At 40.1% G+C, this 25,531-nt stretch overlaps 1 protein-coding gene across 3 annotated transcripts in view; it reads left to right on the top strand.

Moving 5' to 3' along the window:
• RNF144B (ring finger protein 144B) overlaps positions 1-25,531 on the top strand; it is a 95,370-nt gene that overhangs the window by 26,550 nt on the left and 43,289 nt on the right. The window contains exon 1 of one of the 3 annotated variants that reach the window (XM_009564166.2): positions 16,468-16,796. The exons of the other annotated variants lie outside the window; for them this stretch is intronic. The gene's annotated coding sequence lies outside the window, so the exon portion shown is untranslated. Of the gene's footprint in view, positions 1-16,467; positions 16,797-25,531 lie in introns of those variants that run through there. 3 annotated transcript variants of the gene reach the window in all.

The following is a 25,531-nucleotide window of genomic DNA, read 5'->3' on the forward strand; positions in this document are numbered from 1 at the left end:
AGAAAACACAGTGTGTGCAGTCACCCTATTTATTCCTTTGTCCATCCATCTTCCCTGTAATGCTGTTATGTCTCACTGCCCAGCTTATAGTGATCTCTGCCGAACTGGAGGAGGCAGAGCTTGGGTCTAATTCATTCTGTTCAGCTGCTGCTTGCTGTCCATCAGTGCAGACATAGCACTAGGCTGGCAGGAGCTAGGTGGAAAAGGGAGGATGAAGGTGGTGGCTGTAGGAAAGAGGAAGACATGGAGAGGAGGTGGGGCATGAATACTGTGGAAGAACACTTGGAAGGAGGGAGCTGTGTGTGTGCTGGAGAAGTTCAGATATTGTGTGAATAATGACTGGTGTGAGAGAGTTTGGCAGAATACAGTGGAATAGCAGCTATGTTGCACCGGAGGACTCGAGGACCATTACACCATGCAGGTGATAATGTAGGATGTAATTCCATAGGAAACTAGGCTTCATTAATCCTGCTGCTCCCAGGATAAAATACAGAATGATAGACATGCTTCTCCATATGGTTGTGTTCTCAGGATACTAAGAAAACTTCCATGACTGAGTGCTTTGTTTTATTCCAAAGATACATTTTCGTTTCCACAGAAAATGGAATTATTGAGGGCCTGCTGTGGATAGAAAGCCTGTAATTTATCGGGGAGCTGCACTGGTAGGCATATCTAATCTGCCTAATCCATTGGCATTAGCACTGAATAGATAAAATGTTGAAATCATAACGAAGCCTACTGGAGATATAAAAGTGCCTACAGCTAAATGGATTTTTTTGTTTCTTGAGATTTATAGCTCACATGTGTTTGCTATACAACAAACTAAATTCAACTGAATAATATTACTATTACTTAGTTAAAGCTTTCTATTGACAAGATAAATTACGAGGGCAAAGCTAGATTCCTTTTTATGTGCCTCTAGAATATTGATATAAAAATATAGCTTTCTGGTTTCATATTTCTTCACAGTAGTTTAGAATAAAGCACAGGCAGTAGTTCTACTGAATGAGAACTTCAAAATCAAAACTGGTATGTAGCTGCATCGAAACTGAATTTAAAAACCAAGCCCGGTATGCACCTATTAAGAGACAGTTTCAGGAGAATGGAGAGAATCATCTTTGGTCCTTGTATGCAACTTCTCTGCTGGTTCCCAGAAAATTAACTTGAAAGGCTACTTTTCTCTAACATTCACAAATGTAGTTGTTTAACAATATTATATTGTACATTGTAACATAGAGGAAGAGAGGAAGCAAAATGAAAGGAAGGCAGATGGAGAGGAGAATGAGGCTTAGTGAGCAAGCTACTGTCAGTCTGGCTGAAAAAAAAAAGAAAGGTAATGTAGTTTGGTGCACTGTTTGGTGCTCTGGATCTCAGAAGTATTTATCCTGCAATTGAGCAGTTCAGAACACCAATAACTTCCTTGTCCAGCAGTGTCTATCTGCTTTCAGTTAATAAAGATCCCCATTAACCTGTTTGGGGGAATCTGAAGAGATAATGTGTTAAATGCTGTGATGGCTGGTCCTAATTGCACACCTTGTCAGACATCACCCCTTTTGCACAGCAGTTTGTTTTTCATTTGTCTCCTGATGCCAGACAGTATCTAGTTTTCACAACAGCTCTTAATTTGCACTTCTCGTTAATGTTTTCTTGTTCTTCACTGTGGTAGCTTTGGCTAGGTAAACTCCAGTTTTACTGACTGCTCTCCCTTTAATTTGGGGTAAATATTAAATGTAAACAGTGTTTTAAAGTATTCAATATTTATTTTGTTCTTGAAGAGCCGCTTATTACCTGGTCAGAGCTGATTTTCAGGTGATTTTAGCGTGTTCATTAAGCACTTTGCTTATGAGCAGCTTTATGAGGAGATTGGGCACAGGAGCAGAGGCCTCATAACTGCTTCCCTCTTCCCCACCTACCCCTTGGAAAACCTATTAGGACTCACCAGACTGTGCTGGTGTGCATTAGTGATTTTACATTTATAGAGGTTGAAAAGCTCATTAGCTCACCAGGTTTGTGTGTGATATTAAGATAAAGAATGCAATTTTATGATCACAGTACATCACATATGCACTTGACTGAAGGTTGCCTAACACTCCAGATGTTGGTAACGTGCTGTGTGAGCCTTTAAACTTTCAGGCTAGACCCTGTTGTCAGCTGTTGCTAGTTTTATCCAACATGGGCCAGTTTTAATTTGAGGATATCTACAAATGTAGCAGAGCCCAGAAAAGGCTAAAGAGCTGCAGGGAGCACAAACTAACCAATCCAGCGTTCTTGTAGTGGATGGGAGTATCCTGGGAGGGGACTGGAAAAAACCCAAAATAATGTAGAGCAGCATGTACAGTTGAGGCTGGCTGGGAAAATAAATGATAAATTGTTCTCACTTGGGAAGAGGAGTCTGGAATGGAAGAGGAGATCTGGAGCATGTGAAACTTCTCAAAGGCAAAAAGCTTTCTCACAGAGAAAAGTGATGGCAAAGCAATGCTCAAGAGGAGATATGAGCTGCTGGGGAGTGGAGTACCCTTCTGCGCACATTAGGTTTTGGTTCCTCTGCTATGTAGTATTGAGAATCTGCCACTTAAATGAATACAGGCTTGATAAAGGCAGCATTCATTATGAATAAGCGGGTCAAATGGACTTTGAAAAGGAGAAGTGTGTATAGCCAAATACTGGGATAAAAGGTCTGACACAAAACCCCTGAGACTAACCCTTTAGCCTGGGAACAAAGAGTGGGAGGGGAGAGACAAAGAAACGGTTATAGAACATGTTCTGACCTGTCACAGTGAGACAAGGCTCAACTCGATCACGTCACTCAGTATGAGCATATGTGTGTTCAGATATAGACGTTTTCATACCTTTGGTCAGAAAATGTTGGTGTGCAAGAGTGAAGAAAGCAATAACATCAAGGTTCTTGTGAAACTAAAGAAATGTGCAGTGGAAACTTTTCATGTGGTGACTGAGGCTTATGTTGAATGTGCGTGTCTTGTGCGTGTGTTTTTGAATGGCATAAATGATTTTTGGAAGTTATAGAAGCATGAAAGATGATGATCGCCCAGGCTGCCCACACAGAGCAGATACTGATGACAACAGAAAACGTGCGAAATGTGATTCGAAAGCAGGTTTTTTCTAATAACAACATCGCTGTTCTTGAGCATCCGCCCTGTTTGCCAGACCTGGCTCCCTGCAACTTCTGCCTCTTCCCAAAGGTCCAGTTGATACTCAAAGGGACCTATTTTTTTTGTCAATAGGAGATGTAAAAGCAAAAGTGACAGAGATCCTCAACAACCTTTCAGAAAATGTTCTGTGTAATTGGTTTGAACATTGGCAGCATCATATGCAGCTGTGTGCCAACTCAGACAAAAACTTTTTAAAGGTGATAATAGTTAATTTTCTTAATTTGTTAAATAAGAAGAGTTATGGGCACAGTCTTGGGGTTTTTTTTTGTGTCAGACATGTAGTTGATCCTTTGCTGATTGTGCTAGTAGAGTTTGAAACTTCATATTTGAGGAAAGGTGCAGCTGTGTGTGACTCTGCAAAGGGGCTGAGCCAGGGAATCAGTAACCCACCTGCCTGGGTTTTGCCAATCCCAGTGACAGACAGACAGGCAGAAGCTTTCTAGAGCCAGATCTCTGCACATTCTGTTCTTCAAGAATGGTCTGTGAAGCACTGCTTCAGATGGCATTTAGACACTCTGCTTTGTTTCCAGCTTCTAACCAAGAGCTAATCTCTCCTAGAATAGTTTCTTCATATACTTTTTGAGGACAATCAGTTATTGAAGCTCCAATTACAGATGCCAGGGAAAGTTTCTCTCAGTTATGTCAGTAAAATGGCTTCTTTTATTAAGGTTGCTCACATTGTGGACAAAGGCCATATGGCGGGATACAAACCGTGCCAGAAACACCTCTGCAATGAGGTGGTGGCAATATCTGTGTCATAATCAAGCAATTGGAGTACCCTACTGATTACTAAAACAGGTTCTTCACAGAAGTGTCTGAAACAGCGAGGATTTCTGAGTGGAGAAGGCAAGTGGGGAAGGAGTTTATGGATGAACTGCGAAGAGGTAAAAAGAGGGGAAAAAAGTCTCCCAATCATTATGTTTCAGTTAATGCCATGCTGTAGCTGTCAGCTCTGTGATGAAATCAGGTGACTGAAGAATGTTTGAGATCAACTGGTACTTAAGCGTTTCGTGTGGCTCTCAGGATCAGGAAAGGATTCTGCCCAATTCATAAAATGTGCTTGAAAAGCTGGAGCTTTTTGTGTTTGGTTGGTTTTTTTCAGGGTGTTTGTTTGTTTTAGTTTTGGGGTTTTGTTTGTTTTGTTTTTTTAAGTCACAAAATGAGCAATTCTGGAAACAGCAAAAGGTCTGGTTGTTAGTGTTTCTCAGGCATTAGGTGTTACCATCAGCCATCCTGTGGTGGTGGTTGTTCAGCAGTGGCTATTCAGTTCCCATGCTGATCTACAACACATGCCAAGTAACCTCTCTCACCCTTATCCTTCCAGCTGGGAGGACTGCTGCTTCTTCTTGCTGCTTTCCTGGTCCTCCACAATTCATTGCTGCTTCCTTTTCTTCTACCAGTAATGTCAGCCTTGCTCATGTTTTTACAATGTGGGCCCTTCTGTAAAAAAAAGCACTCTGCCTTATTATTCATAAAGGAAACACCTTTTCCTTCAGCTTCTTCACTTCCTCTGTGACTTCTACCCATGGCTGGACAGCAGTTATGACTCGGTAATATTGGTCAAGAGTGGCAGTTTTTTTTATTTTCTTGATGTGGAGGAAAGGAGGCTGAAGAAGAAATGTCAAGCGTTCTGAATAATTTCTTTGTGTACAAAGGTAGCTTGTATCATCTTCCAGTCATGTTTTTCTTGCCTCACTTTTCCTGTTTTGTTGTTTCACACGTCTTTGCTGTTGCTTGTGATTGCAACGCAGGCTATGAGCTGTTTCAAACAGTGCAGCTTCCTGCCAGTTTGGCTGATGCCTTGCAGAGGCATCACAATTTGGAGTGAGGTACAGAAATTCCATAAAATAAAATGTAATGATACCAGGCTACTTAATTTTTCCCTCATAATCTCACAAAATACAGCCTCTTATCATTACCTGCATTGTGATAGTGGAAATGTTAGCAGTTAGTAATTGTCAAATAGGTGTAACCTAAAGGAGTTACCTTCTGATAATCCTATGCACACATTAATGACAAGCATAAAAATATGATGGTCATGCATATTGCATTTCCAGTAAAACAGGAACTCAGGTGTATCTACTAACAGAAAAACTGTTGGTTCAACACATTTCACAAAGAAAGCCTTTAAGGCAAAACCAAGATCAAGCAGGGTGGAGCATGTGATATACTTCTACAGATACAAATAATCATAAACTACTGCCATATTCACAGTGGGATATTTGGGCATTTGCTGACTGAGTGAAATAACTGCTGTGAAGAGAAGGTGAGAAGATTTAGACTTTGAGAGTAGATTTAGCCAGGTTTCAAACAGGCAGCGCAGGGATGACTAGTCAGGAGGTTTTGGGAACTGCCTGCCAAAGTCTTTGTGTGGCTGAGATCACAAGACATACATGGAATACGTTGATGAGTCAAAAGGAAGTTGGTGGGAACCTGGAAGAAAGAACTAGGGGAGATATTCAGAAATATTATCCATGGACTGTGATCCCATGGCTTCTCTGCTGGCATCAAGTATTCATTTTGTATTAATGTCTAGTGTTCAAGCAGTTAGAGTGTGTTTGGTATTTATCTATTCTACCTTAGCTAAGGCGAGATTGATTGAAATCTGCCACACATGGACACTTGTATTGTTTGAATGATCATTTATAGTATCTTCCAAACAAATGTAATCCGGTTCATCAAATCACTAATGTTCACTAAAACTTCATGTGTTGTGACTGACTTTTCATTTATTATTTCACTTCGGATTTTCTTGTTGAACACTTAGGTTTCTCTGCTTTACACTTGAATCCATCTAGCCTAGAAATGCAGGGCATTTTACAGTCTATAATAAAAGTATTGAAGACACCTGGGGCACAAGTAAGTAAGTTTTTTTTTTTTGTGGTGTTGTGGGTGATAAAATTAGTCCATGTTGAGATTAGGTGACTTTTCCAAGGTCAGGGGATGTTTGTGGCAAAGCCTAAAATAAAAATCTAAATCTTGTCTCTGTGCTGCAGGTATTTTTTGTTAAGGAGGTGGAAAGTCTCTTGCAAAAGTCCTGGAGTTGGTTTTCCTTGGTTTCGCAGATCGTCAAACGAAACCTTTTTCTTAAGTCTGATCTGAAAGGTTTGAGCTCAGTTAAGTGCTCTGCTTAACCTCATTTCTTAGGGCAACAGAGCTTATGTGGATTACACTGTTTGCTGGTACACTTGACAACTTTTTGAGTCATTGACGTAAAAAAGCAGGCAGTGTTCCACAACTGTACATTTTCTGATAGCATCCAGACAGAAACCCAGCATCGTGTATGAGGTTTACTAATCCGCATGCTTGTGGGTCAATACAAGTCATAGCTTGCATTGCCACTACTCCAGGGGCACATTGTAAGTGATATCGGAGAGCTGGGGATTATTGTTGTAGTAGTGCTAAGGCACACAAATCCTTTGAAACCACGCTTCATTAGCTTTGCTGCTCACCTGTTTCTTCACATGCAAGTTTGTTGCACGAGATCGACCAAATTAATAGATCTTCCTTCCTGAGGAAAAACATAGTTCACATTACTTTAAGAGTGAGGAAATTAATTTTCTCATTGACTTATTTTCAGCAACATGCGTGGAAGCACTTGTACAACAATCAAACCCTACATTAGACTCATCAGCGTTTTGTTATCTTCCCATAGAATTTTCAATTGAAAAATAGAATTCTTTGGCCATTGAAAATACAGAGAGAGTAGAGATCTTGGTGCTCAGTTTGGGGACACTATAGCGCTATGAGGAAATCTTAAACCTTGATACAGTGCCAGTTATGCACTTTGGGTTAGTGGGCAAAGTAATGGATGGGTCTCTTGGCCCAGGTAGTATCCAAACTCTAAACGTTGAGGTACATGGAGTGTTGCACATTTGAGTTATCACTATATGATACGAGATTTCTTATGCACTTGTAGCCAGTTGAAGGCAGCTAAATTAACTTCTGTGTTTCCTGGACAGACAACCAAAGAGCTAAAGCTGATTCTTGGATTTTTTCCTTCATCATCACTGTCTCCATTCACACCATAATCTGCTGTGTTTAGTGGAAATTAACTGCAGCAGAACATCCATCTAATTTCCTGCAAAACATTAATTTTGTTAATTCTTCCTACATGTTTTTCAGTTCCCTCCTCTCCCTCCTAATCCCATTGCAACAGAAGAAATGACACAAAAGATCAACTGTTGGCTTTGTGTAAAATAGTGGATCAAAATAGCGAGTCACCAGAAATAGATTTCCCACAGTCAACACACGCACAAGTATCCACTCAGGTCACAAACCCAAAAATGTTATCAATAAGGACAAAGGAAGTTGTTATTTTAGTTTTTAAACAGTTGTGATTCATGCTTCCTGTCATTTTGCTTGGGGGGAGAGAAACAACTATTGCTAAAAGAACAGTTAAATAACACTGCCAGAAACTCTTCAAATTCTTAAACTAATATGATGACGAATAAAACCATTGTAGCGATAAGTTGTCTTCTGCTGTCCAAATTCTGTTTTCATGTACAAAGTTTGTGTGCTACGTATTGCATCATGTCTGATACACTTTTTTAATCCAAAGATAAGATACCGTCCTTGTAAACCCTATTTCTGTGGCATGTTCTGGTGATCACCATGTTTCAAAAGGATCTCAGGTGGAACTTCTTGGGTCTTATCAAGTTGTGCTGGATAATTTCTGTGAGGTTTGCTCAGTAGGAAGCAGCAGAGTCGTTCCAATTCCATCTGCCAAGGGAGGTGCTTCCTGCCACTTTCACAGGTGAAGCCTGTGGCACCTTGCTCTCTGGGACACCCAGGGACTGGTGAGGCATTCGTGATCACCAGCGGGAATTCTGGAGATGCTACATGTCTGGAGTCCGCCACTGAATTTCCTCTCTGCGAGGCTACTGGGAAATGTTGTTTGTCAGTTTTTTGGGTATGTTACTCAAAAAGCCATGAAGCTGTAGAAGGCTGAAAGGTTATTTTAAGAGCTGGTCTTAGAAAGGAAAAAATATAGCAAAATATGTTAAATTGAAATAGCTTTTTTCCCTGTTTTTTTTTTTCATGCAGTGTTAGAAATATGTGTGTATGATTGTTTGTCCCTTTCACTTACCTTTTATTCAGAGTAGCAAATGTACTCCATGCATGAACCAAAAGCAGGGAGGGCGAGTGTTATGCTCAGTTATTCATGCTGTTTGTTTTATCTTCAAGAGAGTCAAACTGCTTCGCTGCCTTTGGCCCCCATTTCTCCTTAAACTTCATGTTCTCTCTTACCTCCTTGGCAGGCTTCCAGATCCTGGAGTTTTTTAACTGTCTGCATCCCACAGATGGTAACTGACCTAAATAAGTTTATCATATAGGAAGTGAGAGAGGTGTTAGAACTTTCTTCTGTGCAAGTAGGCCAGTTGTTTCTCCTCTCATCTGAAGCCTATTTCTCTTCTTCTGCAATGCAACACCTCCACTCCTTGTGACTTAGGAAACTGCCTTTTCCCCAGATATGCAAATTGCAATTGTGTAGATAGTTATTCTAAGGATAATGTAAGGAGAAATTTAGTTATTTGCTGGTAGGCAGAGTTCACAGAGCACATTTTCTTCACCTTGAATTCATATACTCTGGTCATTGAAAGACAGAATTCATAGAATCTATAGAATCAATCAGCTTTATTTGTATCATACAATGAAAAGTGATTCTCTGTAGGAACAAATTTTTTGATAAATTTTGCCCCTGACTAGTTTGGTTTGTCATATCCCAGGAAATATGTCTGTATGTATAAAATACAAAGTTGGATGATATACCTAAATCTATTTAAATTTCTTCCTGAGAGGTATATGATAGTTAAGCAGACCTAGTGGATTTTCGCAGATGAAGTCATGCTCAGAAAAAAGATGAATTCACTTTTCATTTCTTCAGTGATCACAGATGGTGGTGAAGCTGAAAACACTATTTGCTTTGATTTTAGCAGTATTTGGAAAAGCAAAGGTTTTGGTATGCCTCTTGCCCTTCTGCCCTGTTCAGTCTTGTAAAACTCTCCTTTCTTCTCCTAGATAGTTTCTCTGCCCAAAAGGATGTACATTGTTTTATAAGAGACATTTTAAAAAATTACTTCGTAAAACCCACATATTTTTAATAAACTTACCTGGCACTTGAATGTAACAGACACAAGAATAAACAATATTAGGTTAAAACCCCCAAAGTTATTTCAGTGCAACTGAATAAATCCTTACGTCACTTGTAGGAAGCAAGCAATTGCTTGTTTTCGAGTCCCTACTGTGATAATTTTGGGACTGTTGAATTTGACAACTGCTTGCCAGGTGATGCACACTAAAGATGTCCTTTCAAGGAGATTTTGTAATTCCTATCTCCTCTATTCTGAGCATAAGAGAGGAAAAAATGTTTTAACACCATCCTAATAAATGCCTCAAATGTGGAACAATCCTGGATTTTGTTATTACAGCAGTGATATTCTAACATGTCTGCCAGCACACAATTGCATGCAATTTAAGAAATTGCTGCTTGTCAGCTGGGAAGTGGTACTGTGTCCTTGTTGGATGGTGCCATTGCAAAGGTGGCCAGACCAAAACAGCAGGGAGAAGATAGGCTCACTTAAACAGCCCTACTGTGGTGCAGTGAGAGTGTGAAATCCTTAAAAACTCTGTTAGTTGAGATTTTCTAACCACATGATTAAATTCCAGAGGGAGAAGAGTGGATCTGGACAAACCTTTTCACGTCTGGTCTCACCATCAATGAATGAGAAGTAAACTAGAGTAGAGAAAGAAGGCTAAAAAGATGAGGGAAACAGTATGGGGAACCTTCCCTGGAAGTTGAGTACGGGGAGGGTTGCTGGGAGAGAGGGAAGATTCTTGGCTTTCCTGTATGGGTGTGCTTCAGTTCCAGCATTTCCCTGCATAGCCAGGCCGTTGGAGGAACCCCTCCTAACTTGGAAACCGTTTCTCACCCTAAATCATCAAAAGCTAAGTCTGTGTCATACCTGAATACTGAAGAAACGGCATGAATCGAAGGTATGCTTTAACTCCGCACCTTGGTCCTGTTGAATGTCTGCAGAAACCATGTTCTTGCCTTTAGTAGCCATGGAAGTAGGTGCTTCAATTCTATCTCATCTCTGACCTGCCTGTCACTGCTCCTGGAAGGCATAGTTAAAGCAACAAGCTCTGGGCTGAAATGTATTATTGAGCCCCCTATTCTATCTATCTTTTAAGATTGTAAATAGAACCTCACCAGGCTAAAGCAAAGCCATCACCTAGGAGACTGTCTTGGATTGAATGGAATAAAGCTCTCTTAATATTTCCAAAACAAGGGCTGTTAAGAGCTGGAGACAGGACAGAAGAAGCAGTGGAAATGGAGAAGTGAAAACAGTATGCACATTTTTCTCTTATGACGAGGTTGATGACCCCTGTTACAGAGAAAGCTTCCTGTGTTGGCTGCCAGGATGATTTTACCTTCTCAGTTTTCAAACTCATGGTGATTCTGATGTCTGGAATCACTGCAATTCTAGGTACGTTACCAAAACACTTGGTTAAAAGTCAACACATTGTGTCACTTCGGGCACACAGTCAAAAGACAAAAAATTCCCGTGAATGATTGAAAGTCTGTGTCATACTCTCAATGTCTGCTGTGAGCATAGTTAATAGAAAATTAACTAATTTAACCAGGCCTCAAGTTTTTCCCATACTGTCTTTATATACCTTTGTTAATATGTCTGCAAAAGAGAGAGCAGGAGAAGAGGACAACTTCAGTGTTTCCTCTTTTGTATGTATGTAATACGGTCCTCTCGATGCTACTTTATAAAATACTCTTTTCACAGCTAGAAATTCTCACCTGATCCTCAGAAGAACTCAGGAGCTCCACATCTGCCTGTTACACATGAACATGACAGCAAGGCATGCTGTTTGATTTTATTTCTTTTTCCAGCAGTTCATGAGTTAGTGCTGGTTTGGGGTAAGTTACGTGTGCTGTCCAGCTGGGGAACTGGACCCACGTCTACAGGGTGGCTTCTGAACCCAAGAGGTGTCCTACATTATTCTGCCGAGAAGTAGTGCCATCACATCATTGACGTGCTTATCTCTTTGCATTCGAAGAGTTTGTGTCTGTGCTCAGTGTGCATGTGGGGAGGAACTGGGGCTGTTTAGTCTGGAGAAAAGGAGGCTGAGGGGATGCCTTATTCCTCTTTACAACTATCTGCAAGGTGGTTGTAGTGAGGTGAATATCAGTCTCTTCTCCCAGCCATGGTAGGACAAGAGGAAATGACCTCAGTTTGTGCCAGGGGAAGTTTAGACTTGATATTAGGAAAAATTTCTTCACCGAAAGGATTGCTAAGCACTGGAACAGGTTGCCCAGGTAAGAGGTTCAGTTACCATCTGTGGAGGTATTTAAAAGACATGTAGATGGTGTGCTTAGAGGCATGGTTTAGTGGTGGACGTGGCAGTTTTAGGTCAAATGTTTGACTTGATGATCTTAAGGGTCCTTTCCAACCTAAATGATTCTATGATACTGTGATGCGACTGCTTTGCGAACTGATGACTGGCTCATCTCACATCATAGTAGAAAGTCAAAGGGAAGAGTGACAGTAACCTGCCTCTTCCCTGTGTCTTGAGTGCCAAGAGGTGGCTGAGGATGGGCCCTGGGCTGAGGGTGTTAGGTTGGCTGCCCCTGGGCTGAGGGTGTTAGGTTGGCTGCCCCTGGGCTGGATGTCTGCCGTTCACTGGGAGTTCATGAGCATATTTATGGCAGACTCGTATCAACTGAGCTTGTTTTCATTTTGCAGGATGGTTCTTTGCACACTTAGTCAACAGGCGGGAGTTAGGATTAAAAATTTACATAGAGCTGTTGCAGAGCTGTTCAGCTGCTGGTGGCAAAATGCCTGCTCCTGGAGGCATTGCCAATAGACCTCTGCTACCAGCATGGTTTTCTATGGGGGCAAACATACTTTCTCTCAGTGCTTCCAGGTCCAAAGAAGACAAGTTGCGCAGGAAGTCCAGTAATGTACTGTCAAAGCCATTGGCCTTGATCTTTGAGCTGAAGATTTCTAAGCACCCCAAAACAATCTACTGCACTGGGGCAACAGGCTCTCTTCTCACTGTTTTCTGGTGAGATTGTATGCTTTTTCCTCTAGGACTGTTCTGTATGAATAAAATACCAAAAGCTAGCGTCCAATATGTCAGGAATTACTTCAAAGTATAAACACAGGAAGAAATACCTATAAAATACCTGCCTCTATAGAGAGTAAATACAGAGCTTTATGGAAGCCATATGATCATAATTTGTTTGGAAATAGTCTGCTATGCCAACAAATTTTAAGGAATACTGCATTTTCCACTGTTTGTAGGGCAGGATGAGTGTAAGTCACCTACCAATTTTCTTTGTGTCTAAGACAAACCCATGCATTTTGAGATCATAATGATTATAAATGTGCCATCAACAGTGTGACATCCCACTCACTTTTTTTACTGCAAAATCAAAAGCTCTTTGGATTTGTACCTACAGTTCTTTCAAAATAATTGAACCTGATTTATTTCTCTCCAATATAAAACACCTTATAATAAAGTTTTACTATGTTTTAACTAAAAGGAGTAATGAAGATTTCAGGCCATGTTTGTCAGTGAGTGACTTGCATACCAAGTCACAACTGTAGAACAATAGGGTTATTTAAACAGGAAAAAAATGTGATCTTGATTTTCTTGTAGATATTCTGAGTAAAGCTTGTCTGCATGCAAAATATTACACAGCTCTGTATTTTTTTGCACTGATATCTGATTTCTGCTGTTCTATGATTATATAAATGCATATATTGAATAGAGATTCCTTTTCAAAAACATTAGATTTATGAAGTTACCAGAAATGACTTTTGATGGTGTAATCCCTTTAAAATAGTTCCTCTTGAAGAAAACTATTATTAGCCCATGACATCAGGGGTGTCATACTTGCAGCTTCAAATAATAAATGTAGACTCACGGTGCAAGATACCCTTCCTGTTTTGTTTTCAGCATTGGTTATGTTACACATTAGTATCTATTTTTCTTGTGAAACTGTCTGTCTTGCATATACAATTTTGTATTTTTTTTTCCTTAGACTCTGGTTTTAGAAAGATTGTTACAAAATCTGTTTTTATTTTACACTTGTGGATAGCAATCATTTTTCTGGATATTTATTTTTTATTAGTTAAAAATTGTTAATTGGGGTAGTGAAAATTTCATTTTTTTCTCACAGGTTAGTCCTAGTACTTTATGTAGAACTATAATGAAACTGTTAGTTATACACTAACTCAGTGTTTTCACTTGCTGTTAATAGTATTCTCTTTGTGGGATGTGAGCGATCTTTTCAGTGGTCACGCTATTACTTTTTTACTTACTTTTTTACTTACCTATGTCATAAATTAATTAGTAATTTTACTTAATGCCAGAGTGGCTTAGTAATTTTGTAAGTATTTCAAGTAGCTGCCAGCATGACACAGCAATGTTAGTAATTAACTATGCCAACCTTTATTCTTATTCTGGCTTGTAACTCAAAATTCACAGTGATGTTGCATTTTGGCACATGTCATCTCAGAGGCTCAGCCATTTCCCCAGCCCTGGAGTTATAAAAGCGTCAGTTCAGAGTGTCCAAGAAATTAATTGGACCCTCTCAGTTCTGTGCTTTATGTCACTGCTACTGAAGAAGGAAGCAAATAGGGAGGGCTTATCTTGTGCCTTGACTGGCATGTGTGACATTCTGAACTTTTATTTTTTATTTGTTGGCTTGAAAAGGAAATCAATCAATCTGTGTTAGGAGATTCAGGGATTTGAGCAGGGTAGCAATTTTAGCATGACTCATAATACTTCACAAAATTAGCTTGCCAAGAAGATGTGCTTCTGGGAAACTATGAAGTACCTGGGCTTGAGGTATAGCTGGAAGAGAAATCATTTTGACAGAAGAGCTCGTAACAGCCCAGCTCACACCTTTTGGTGATGGCAACAGAAAGAACCATCAATCAGTATTGATCACCTCAGGTCGTTATAGCCTGGGCTCTTGCACACTGCCACGTCACCTTCAGCTCCTCTTGGCTGCAGAGATCCTGGATAATCACAGAAACAGAGGCAAATACAGAAATGAAGACTGAAGCAGGGGAATAGCCAGCTGTCTGCAGAGCATCAGTAAGTGATTGTGCTGCATGTAAATCCAGAGACCACAGTTTAGAATTTGATACTGTAGAAATGGAGTGCTTAGAACGGGCACATCTTAATGTTTTCCAGAAAATTAAATATCACGGGAAATATTCATGATATTTTGCACCAATTTTGTGATGTTTAAGGGACATTAATTTTGCTATAAGAAGTTTTGTGCGTTTGTACAGTCACATTATAAGTTTAGGGCATAGTAGGAAACCAGATAAAAATATCATGTGATGTCTGCAGCTGAAGTTTCCAGAGTTTATCTGCGTTTTAGTGGATTAATCTTGTTTTCTTAATTCAAAAGAGCACACACCCCCTAGATACAATCTGGCCTCATAATTTATCTGAAGGAATGATTATTAGCATTTATTTGCAGTTGTTTCTCCTGACTGGTGGAGGCTACTGCGGTGCAGCTTGGTATTGTTTCGTTGTGCCAGCAAGGAGTAAATACCAAGCCGGATGCTACTTTTGCTGCTTTGCTACTGGCAGCTGCCCTGCTCTAATTCTGGACCTACTGCCCTGCCATTTTCCCTACACGTGCATGAATGACTTCATTTCTTTCGTCTGCTCTCTCTCACCACGCTTCTCCTTGAGATAATGGTCCTTTTGCTGTTCAGGTGCTGTGGTGCTGAGCACAGGAGCTGAAAGTTAGAGGATTTTTCTTGCTGTGCTTCATCCGTGGCCTAATAAGTGCCTACATAATGGAGGCAGAGTAGCAAAGGTAGCAGCTACAGGAAGAAAATATAAGAGTTGGAGTAGAGGAAGGGAGAGGGTAGGTAGTGAAAAGACAGCAATAGAGGATTAAGCTATTTCATAGTAGAACAGAAGATGGAGTATAAGAATCTAGCGATTGAAAGAGACTTCTTTTCTAATCGTGAAGTTTGACACAGAATTCCACATTTTCATTACTTCTCTGCAGCCTTAAAAATAGCACCGAGCCCCAGGTGTTTCTTGAGTACTGTCTAGGATTGGTCACTGCTGAGGATAAAAGTCCTCTCCTGCTGGGAAATGCTCTACTAGCTCAAGTGGCAAGATCTGTGATGTGGCTCTGGGTTGCCTAATGTTATTGTAATCCTGTTGATGAATGCTCCAAGGATCAACATGTTTCCACATGTTGGAATGGCTGTATTTTTTCTGGTGATTATTTCCTCCCTCCCCAGATATAAAACTACACGTAACATCCAACCTATTCTGAGGGGAAAAGAATGTAGTTCAAGCAAAGCTGAAAGACAGGGAGGTTAAATCTAAGTTGCGCGAGCTTTCTGCCTTTTCCTTAAGTTAAACTGATGCAGTATAATTGTCTGAAAATAACCAAAAGCTCAGCTGTGAGCTTCTGTACACCCCAGAAGAAATGCTTATACATCAGTCTTCACAGAAAAGTACTGAAGGCAAAATGCCAGCAATATTTGCATGAAGTACAAAGAATACTTTTTCATCATAAGGAGAAAACTGCAGACTGTCACCCATACTTGTTTCTACTTTTGTTTTTCTGCACCCCCTGTACTCCAATGAATCTGTACTTATTTGTGGGTGTGGTACATTTCCTACAGCAGGAAAAGTTCTCGAGGGTTTGATGTCACGCGGCAAAATAATACCTTCTCCTGCTGCTTGACTGGTCTGAATCACACCCGTAGGTTTGGATTACAGAACTGCAGGATTACCAGACACTCTTGCACACAAGCTCAGTTTAACAAGTAAAAATTTAGTATTGGCAGAATAAGCTGAGCACCATCATCATTAAGCACTGAGATCTGAAATTACAGTGACACTTTACTCGTGAATTTAGATTTTTTACTTCCTTCCCCTCCAATGTGAAGAAATCACTTTTCTTTTATATGACATTTTTCGCATGTGGAGTTAAGCAGAAGCCAGCAGTCCTTCAGACACCATCTGCCAGTAGGGCAGCTGCTATACAAACAGCTATCCTAAAACAAGTTAAATGGCAATTGGGAGGGTTTTTATGAGTGCACGTCTAATGCCTTGTCTCTCACAGTTTTATCTAGTCAGAGCTCAGATGGGAGCTATGACTGAAAGCAACACAGATATCCAAATAAGAACATAGAGTATGCCTTGGCTAGAAGCTGACAGGGTTTAAGTAATCACCTGCAGTTGAATTGAGACTCGGATGGGAAGTAGGAAGTGCTGTACTCAAGCTTCCTGTATAAATAAATGCAGCTTTCCCACAGCTACTGCATGCAAGCTGTGACGTGCTTTTAAGATATCATGGCAGCATGCTCTTAATAGCAGGGAGGGGATGATTTATCAGAGTGGCAAAGGGGCTGGGAGACAAGTCCTGCTGCAGTCCTGAAGTGTACAGCTGTCAGATACCCGGAGAAGAGGAAGGGCGTGTGAGAGCAATCTGCCTCTGCTCCTGGTTATGAGCTTCAGAGGTTTGTGAAATCGTAGTTCTTGGGAGCGCTGAAGTCTGAGTGCAGCTACTGAAAAGTCACACAGCTGGCAGTGAATGCTAACTCTCCTTTCAAGGTATGTTGGAATACAGCTTTCTGTCTATTTTTTTTTCCTTAAAAGCAAAGGAATCCCTGAAGACAACATAAAGCTAGTGTTTGCTTCAATAATGGAAGAAAGTAGAAAAGGCTTAGTTAAAAAAAAAAAAGGTAAGAACTAGAATGATTAGAGAGCTAAAATAATGTTATTTGTGGTTTGGCTAAAATCGAACTGTGTGGTGCTTAAGGCTGAGGCAAAAGGAAATCTTGGAGTCCTGACTATTAAAGGCACAGAATATTAAATAGACATCAAGTGCTTCCCAAAAGGGTGAAATTACTTTTGTCAGTGTAACTTTTAAAGAAATATTTGTGTGAGATGTTTGAAAATGCTGTAGCACTAGGACAAATCTGTGTGGAAGGCAGTTGCTAAGGTGGCATTTGTCAGTCATACATCTGTTTTAGTTTCAATACAAGAACTCCGTTCATACTGAAAACACATCTGATTAAGCTGGAGGGAGCCCAAGTTTAAAATGCAGAGATTTGCTCCTGGTTTAAAGGTGTTTCTTCTGCCACAGTCTCATATAGCTGGTATCGGGAGGGAAAAATAAGCTGATCTGCATTGTAAGTGTTAATGTACTTCTAATCTGTTCAGGGATTAGGGTTATGTGGTTTATGTAAGCACATACTAAATATAAAATACATTTATTTTCTAGTTTGCAAATTTTATTTTTTTTACACTAAGAACAGAAAATTGGATTTACCAGTTTGTTTGCACTGCTTTCTCAGCATAAGGCTTTCTCAGTACAAAGCTGGTTTGGTAATGAAGATGTTTCATTCTGGTTTATTATAAAACTCTGTATTTTCTGTAATACAGAGGCACTCTGCTTCCTAACTGTATACGACATCATCAGAGAGCACTGTGAATAGTAAAATATTTAGGATTACTATAGTTCCGGAAGCATTGCAGGATGACTTCCCATTCTCTTGATAAATAAATACTGAATGCTTTTAAGAAGTAAATTTTAGCAGAGATACAGGCTCTGACTGAAGTACCCCCGTGCAACTTTCCAACTGAGTGTGAGCAGGCACAGCAACATGATGTGTTTGGCTACCCTCAATCTGAAGGGCATGTGGTCTTGGTTAAGGACAAGCACTCAGTTTGGGGTAATATTTATGGAATATTTTCCAAAACAACATATTGACCTGATTCTTGTCCTGTTTAGAACGTGTCTATGCCTGAATGTGAGTGGGTGTATGGGTTGTTGTCATAGCATCAAAGTGGCTGAAACTCTTCAGTGAACATAAGCTGCACTGGAAAAAATACAGCACATTGATAAGGGGCTGACTGCAGTTATGCTCCTGAAAGTAACGCTTCGTATTATGGATTGAGAAGAGTGTGTTTGCGGAGTGTCTAAAGTTGTGGTAAAGTGGGAGGTTTTCCTTCAAAAGGAACTGGATCTATTCTGAAGCCAAGCCAGTACGATGAGAATCAAACTCCTTTTCTCTCATGTGTCTTGCTATCCAGTGGGGTATTTAACACTAAGCACTGTCTGCTCATACAAGGACACAAGCACCTCCCTACACTTCATGTAGGAGTAGCAGCTTGGTGTAGTTTCTGTTTCTCACTAATAATTGTGGTCTTATTTCCCACAGATGGTGACATTTTGGTGATTATGTTTGTGTTGTAGTCTACTCTGGAGTAAAAGTTAATAGTATAATTAGCAAACAGTATGGAGTTGCTTTGCTCCAGCTAGGCTCTTGAATTACTCTGTGTTCTCTAAATGCTCTGTGAGCTTTGTACAAGTAAATAAACAAACAGAATGGAAGTGGTTATCTGACCTTTCCCTTCTGGTGGAGGAATAAAGTACATACTTGTCCTTATTATCATTTGAAGTTTTAATTGTGACTGTGAAAAGTAGCAAATCACTTTATAGGAGAACAAACAGTGCTGATACTTAACTCATTTCCAAGTTCATTACTGATAATATCTATGGTATGAGCGTGAGCCCTGTGCCTGCAGTCCACCCTGTTCAGACCTTTCAGTGACTTTTAGTGGTGAGACTCAGTGGAGTGTATTGCTTTGATGTGTAGCTCAAAAAACTGCTACAGATTTGCTGTCCCTCTTCTTAAGTGGGAAGTTTTCTTGAATGTCTCTGAAACTACACAGTGCCCATGGGTTGTATCTATCAGACCCATAAATATCTCCTGGGCTAGTAGTACTGTGACATCTGAGATCATAATTACAGCTCCAGGCCCATGAATGTCACAAGCACATGCGAACAAAGTACTGTGGCAGGCTGCCAGTGTTGCTGTGAACTGAGTCCATCGCACCTCCTTGCACATAGTAAGGCAGACGTTGCCTTCAGCTTCATGGGGCTGAAAATGGTTCTAGATCTGTCCTCTTCCTCTGTATGCTCACTGGGAGGTCAGTGCAGTTCCCTTCTCTCCCTCTGGCTTCCCCATGCCAAAGTCTAGCCCTTGTGAAATGCAGTTCACAAATTCTCCTCATTGCCCAACAGTCAGGAATAACCTTACATTTGTTGCATCTCAGAAGAATTAATCTTCTTTTTGATTATGAAGGGAAACATTGAACAAAACAAAAAAAGAACAGATCCAAAGGGAAAGATAGCAACGATACTGAGATCAGCCTCTAGCACTCTGTATTTCTGCTAAAGCACAGCTGAGCTCCAGTGCTAGACTATGAGCCTTCTCTCTTGACAGAGAGTAGTACAGGTCTGAGGGCCGTTGTACACTGCAAATTTACTCAGTCTTGGACAAATATTTACAGAGATGCTTGTGCCAAATAACTTTGTGCTGATCAGTAAGAAACTAGTGTTCAGTAATCTTTCTCTGTGTTCCTTGTAAATGGTTTCATTCCAGTGGGAACTGAGTGGGAATTACATTCATAAAGTATATAACTGCTAGCAGAAACTAAAACACTCATAAAAAAAAAGATAGTATCTCAAATTGCAAAGAACCTCATCCTTCACTTCCTGCTTAAGTGGGACTTTTCCAACTCCTAGTCTTCCAGGGAGGAGCAGAGGTGCTGAGTTGAAATTTCTAGGCTTGAGCTCATGACTAGGTTAACTGCATTGCAAACACACTTTCAAATAAAAAATGTAGCTATATAGAGCACATTTTGCTGATGCAGTTTCCTAGATCTTTTTGTATGTGTTGATACTTGTGCAGAATGACATGTGTTCCCTGTTTCTGGTTCGTCTTACTCTATTTTAATAAAGAAACAATATTGTAGGTTGTCCAAGACCTGGGTGGTTTTTTACTGTATTTCTAGGGGAATTTGCTCAGCCTCCAAGGGAAAATCCATAATCTGTAAATAGAAATGCCATCAGCTTATCTGATTCTTGGAATGTCCTTGGTCCCTGCAAGTACCGTTTTGACTTTGATAGAGTTTGAGCCACTTGACTACAGGACCTACAAGCATTCTTGTGCCTTGCTTCTCCAAATGGGTCAGTATCTCTGGAGTCCCAAAGCCAGCCAGCACCAGGCACCGTGATTTAGGCCGTGTGAATCTGGCTTCTGCTACAGTATGGTTAACTTCCCTGAAGTAAGTCAGTCTCAGACGTGCTTTAGTCAAGGGACTGTTTGTATAAATTTATATAAAACCTAATGAGAAATTCTGCATCTGTCTGGCAGACTTCAACGACTGTAAGTGAAGGCAGTTGAGTGAGTTGGAGTGGGACTATTGTGTGGCTCCAGAATTGAGACTTGATAAGGTGTATTTATTGGTGTTGGCCTGGAGCTGTCACCAGTGAAGGTGGTGAGTTCAAGATGTGCTGTTCATGAAAAATATAGCCAACATATTACTATGAAGAAGTCCAGCTAATTTGTGTGGGTTTGTGTACACTGGAGCGCATACCCTGCATGGGGTTTCTTCCATTGTGCTAGAGCTTGTAGACACAACTGTCACAGGGAGTTGTTCTACCTGCTTTTTGTCTGACGAAGGATGAGTGGTGCTGATTAGGAGGACAAAGAGAGGACAAAATTACTTTTTACTAGGAGGGAAAAAATGCCATTTTACTGTCATGCACAAGTTTCTCCCTTTTAATTGAGACTGTCGCTATTTGTGTCTGTTGCAAGCTTTTCTGCCTTTTACTTTGCTCTAATAGCAAGAAGAGGAGGGAAGGCATAAGATGTTAGTCATTACTCAAAGGGTGGACACTATCTAGAGTGTCTGAGAGAACCTTTGATATTAATGTTTGGTTATACAAACTATTGCATCTTCAGGCTGCTAGAGGCTAAATGTGCAGAACTGAAAACTTTTATACACTCTGTATGTTTGCAAAAAGGAAAACCCATTGCAACTGGAGAGCTGTATCTCTGTGTGCAGGGACTGAAACGAGTCCTTCTAGGCTATCTCTATTTTCAGTTGCATGTACTACATGCTGCTGTGGCTTAGGAGTGAATTCCTTGCTTGTGAATATATAGCTGCAAATCATTAAAAATTGCATGCTATATCCCCCTATGTACATGGAAGGAAAAACGCGTTCCATGCCAGCTACTATACAGGCTAATTATTTGCATGCAAAGAAAATTCCAGGATTAAGTAGTAGCAGTGATGTGTGAGCTGACACTGGTTATGTCTGAGCAGTAGATGGGAAAGTTCATCTGTTCTGCCTGTACTGATTTTGGAGCCATTCTGATGGGTAGAGGTGGGGAGATGGTGAAAGAAAATAAGCTGGACTTCCTCCCCTTCAAAAAAAGGAGGTTACAAAGATTTATACAGTGGGGGAAACTAGCTGATCCTATGGGCTATTTACCGTTGCGTTCACATGAAGCTTTTGCACAGCAGTGGACCCTCACTGGTCCTGGAACCCCTCGCCATGGGTTTTCCCCATTATAGAAATAACATCCACGGAGCAAGCCATAACTTGCTTGCTGGAGTTTTGCACAATGGAGAGGATGCAATCTTGCACCCTCCTGACCTCTACATAATTGCACTGATGGATTCAGTGATGGGGAATCTCCATCACAGACTCTGGGGAGGGTTTGTGGGAAAGGCAATCATGCCCTTTGCCTGTAGTGGAGTAAAATCCACACATATGTATATATAATTTATCCAATACTGCTTTAAGGACATATGTTTTTTGGATTGGTCATTGTTTTTATTGCAAATACCCAAGCAGTGTACATGGCTTGACCAGTTTCAACTCCATTGTTGACCTAGCTTCCGACATTTTGGAAGGATAGATCAACAAATGAAGGAAACATACAGTTGCAGAGAGAGGAGTAGAGGAAAAGTCCAGAATTCCTTCATTTATCAGATCATGCCTTCTAAAAAGAAATACTCAAATATGTGTTATTTTTTTCACTAGATGGTGTTCAGTAATTTTTTTTAATATATGGGATTTCTGCAGAATTCAGTGGAGGATCAGTTTCATTGTTTCAGTCAGCTGAGTTGTTCTTTGGCTTCTGGCACACTCTGCATGCTTCCCTTAGCCCTAAGAGGCTTTGTGCTGTCATTCGAGGCCTGGCTTTGTGTCACGTCTCCACTCGCCTTGACCTGCTTGCCCTGCAGTCAGGATGCTGCTTGCTCCAAACGTAGCATTGGCTGCTCTGAAAAAGGAGTCATGTCCAGCTAGAGGAGCCCTACAGCCCACATAGTTTTTTCTTAAGAGAAGAGTACATCCTATAAGCAAACATATAGTTAGTCTCTTTGTCAAATGAAGTTCCATTGCTCTCACTTTAAAAATGCATGTTTACGTATATCTTCTAAAAATCCTTGATGTTAGAACACAGCAATGCCACAAATGACTTCTGAACATGCTCTGTCTAGACTGTAACATTCCAGCTCAAAGGGTTAACATATCCCAAGGTTTTGTTATCAGATTAATAAAAATAATAGGGTTTTTTTTCTGCGTCAAAGGCAAATTGTTGCATCTGACTCTCTATTCCTGTTTCAGCTGAAACATTTAGCCAAATTATCAACCTGTTTGACTTCCCAACAGCTCAATTCCTTTTTACTTAGTAAATGCTACAGTTACCAAAAGCCCTCATGTGGTCAGATAGAAGGACCTATCCTCTGCTTTTGTCATTGATGTCATGAAGAGTGTGTAATTATTTGTTAGTAGTATATTAACTCTTGTCAACAGGAAGTTAAAAGTAAAGTGCACAAAATTCCTCACAGTGAAAATTCCTTGTAGATTAGCATTAATAGTTGTCACATAGTGTTGTTAAGAATATGGGGTGTTATTTAGATAAGCTTTGAAATCTAGTCTTAGCCTGAGAATCGACACTTGGAATTACAGTTGGTATAATTTTATTGTTTCACTGTATTTTGGAAATATTTGGAAATGTGATGCCAAAATGCAAACCTTCTGTTGTTTAGCTGCACTTTGCCTGTTTCACTGCATTCTGTGCTCATCAGCTTTCTGTAGCTCTGTAACTGCCAGGATGAATATGAAACTGGGAGAATCCTGCTACTGACTGCCTGTGCACCAGACCTGTCACCGTAGCCTGCTGCTTGTGGCCAGCACCACCATGTTGCCTAGGCAATGTAAGCTTAGTACATCTGGGCCATCTCCAGATGTAATGCTATCAGGCCTGCCCAGGACTCCCATCCAGTAGGTCTGGTGCAGGGAGCTAAGGCTTTCCAGCCTGCCAATGTTGACAGAGCTGTATCCTGAACTTTGATGTGTCCTAGCTCAAGCACAGTGCCAGCAGGAGTGGGTAAATATGGTGGCTTCTGTGATACAATGATCTGACCTCATCCCACCTTACTCCCATCCTCATGGATTCAATGAATATTGCCACTGTTGCTCCTGTCAGTATTGAAAATAGTTGGAAGACCATGCTTTGCTTATGCAGTTTGTTTTATTAACAGGCTGCATTATTTCTTTTTCAGTTTTTAAGTGATCAGAAGGTGTTTTTGTTAGCTGCCTGTCAGATGGGAATAGCATTTATTTCACCGTTAGCTATTAGATTCCCTTTTCTTGGACTCCCTACCTTTTTAGGAATGGAAGGGAGAAAAGCCCACTTCCCCCCCCCCAACTTGCTTTATTCTAAAGGACTATTGCAAGGAAACATGTAAAAGTTTCCCACAATTGCAAAGGGTTACATCTGTTTGGAAGAAAAAATGGTTTGATGTATTATGTTAATATCCATGGTCTTCTTCCAAAAAACTCCTTGTGGACATATTGATGGAGGTTTGCTAGAAGTTACCATAAAGAACTGGTGTTCTAAAATCTCAACATTATTTATATCTTGCAATATAATAAAGAGTACAGTAGAGATGTTACCTGACAAGTATGCTCTCAAAGACTTGTGGAGGCTGATTTACATGTGCCCTTATGATGTTTTGGTTTATTAGAATGATATGAAATTATTGGGTGCTTGTGAGGTTTGGGAAGCTGTTCAATGTGTGTCTTAGGCATCCTAAAGTGCTCATGTAAGCAAGCCTGTCAGGAAGCTGGATAATATTCTTGATTAGTGCAGTCTGTCTGTTACACTTTTTTTTGTGCAAGAGGTTTCCTGCTCACTAAGTTCCTTTCAAAGCATTTGATATATTTATTTTGTGGTTGCTAGCATGGTATGAAAATAATCCTTACAGCCAACACTTCTTGAACAGCAGCTCAAGGGCACTTTCGTTTCGTAGGCATTCCAATGAAAACAAGTGAGAGAAATTGCCTTCAGTGTGTTCTTATGTACCAGACAATACATTTACTTAGGCTGCTTGTTCTTAAAACAAGTTTTCTTAAAATAAAAGTTTTACAATGTAGAAGGCTGTCATGCAATATTATATATCTGACTTTTTTTAAGCCCTGCTCAAAGAGAACAGATATTGAAGTGCTTTTATTCTCTCTAATACTTTAGCTTGGTACCATATTATGATAATCCAGAACTGGGTTTTCCTTGTATATGCGTGTAATCAAGTGCTTGCTGTATTAAGGCACAGTTGTATTGCAGTAATTCTGAATGTATTAAAAATATATTTAAAATTATACATTCTATTTGCGGATCTGGTTGCTATTTTTTTTTTTGATGGCACAATTTCAGAAGATTTAAGTACTTCTTAAACATTTAAATAATCTCATTGCAATAATACAGAATATTCAGGCTTTGGTACATGGGAGCACATAAACATATGATTAAACATCGCTCTTGAATATGAAGGCTTTCCTGAATTGGAGCTTTAATCATATGTTTAACAGCTTTACTGAATCACTGCTTGATAAGTAATGTTGTATAGTAATGCTATAGATAGGTAGCTCTGTGTAGGTAGTGCATATCAAAAGAAAGAGGTATTAATGCATTGTGCTTTAGTGGCCAGTCTATTAGACCACAGAAGTACTAGTATGTTGATTTAGACCAGGTCTTTGTGCAGAGCTGCTGAGCTCTAAAAAGCTTCCTTAGAAATAAGTTTTTAATAACATTGTCTTGAGAGCGTTGGGACAGCTAAGGACTTGTAATCAAAACTGGTAATAATTGGGTTTTGCTGAAGCTGATAGAAATGTGGGTTTCTGACAGCTGTCTTCACATGTCCTAATTTCATAGCTCAGTTTATATCTTCTGTGATCATATCCCATTGTCTTAATACCACTCTGTTATATTTTTTAAATCTTTCTATAATTAGTGTTTTTCACCAAGGGCCTGATTTTTAGCATTGGTTTTGAACACTTGTGTCTTTCATGTCATTTTCTTTTTCTGTTTTATTTTTCAAGGGCAAACCTTAGTTACAGAAAACAACAGAATCCTGAGCTGAACTATGTCAAAACTTGTTTTCATATGGCATTGAAGTAATTTTGTACTGGGTACTTA

Source organism: Cuculus canorus, chromosome 2 (assembly GCF_017976375.1).
Source record: "Cuculus canorus isolate bCucCan1 chromosome 2, bCucCan1.pri, whole genome shotgun sequence".
NCBI classification, from domain to species: Eukaryota; Metazoa; Chordata; class Aves; order Cuculiformes; family Cuculidae; genus Cuculus; species Cuculus canorus.